The sequence below is a fragment of the Poecilia reticulata genome, linkage group LG6, assembly GCF_000633615.1.
Source record: "Poecilia reticulata strain Guanapo linkage group LG6, Guppy_female_1.0+MT, whole genome shotgun sequence".
In the NCBI taxonomy this organism is placed as follows: domain Eukaryota; kingdom Metazoa; phylum Chordata; class Actinopteri; order Cyprinodontiformes; family Poeciliidae; genus Poecilia; species Poecilia reticulata.
Genome location: NC_024336.1, coordinates 7,991,017 through 7,991,313, shown reverse-complemented (window position 1 = coordinate 7,991,313; position 297 = coordinate 7,991,017).

The following is a 297-nucleotide window of genomic DNA, read 5'->3' as shown; positions in this document are numbered from 1 at the left end:
TACAACCCAAACATTAAACCTGGTGTGGCACTGAAAGGGTGAAAATGTGTTATTCATAACAAATACATACCTCACTCTTTACCAAGTGAATTATACTTCAAATTGCCACTGTTAAGGACCTAAAATTGTAGCCAACAGTTAAGTTCAGATGAACTGAAGAGTTCAGTTCTTCTGAGTGACTCCTGCTGCGCTCAGGTGAACACATCCATCCATCCATCCATCCATCCATCCATCCATCCATCCATCCATCCATCCATCCATCCATCCATCCATCCATCCATCCATCCATCCATCCAT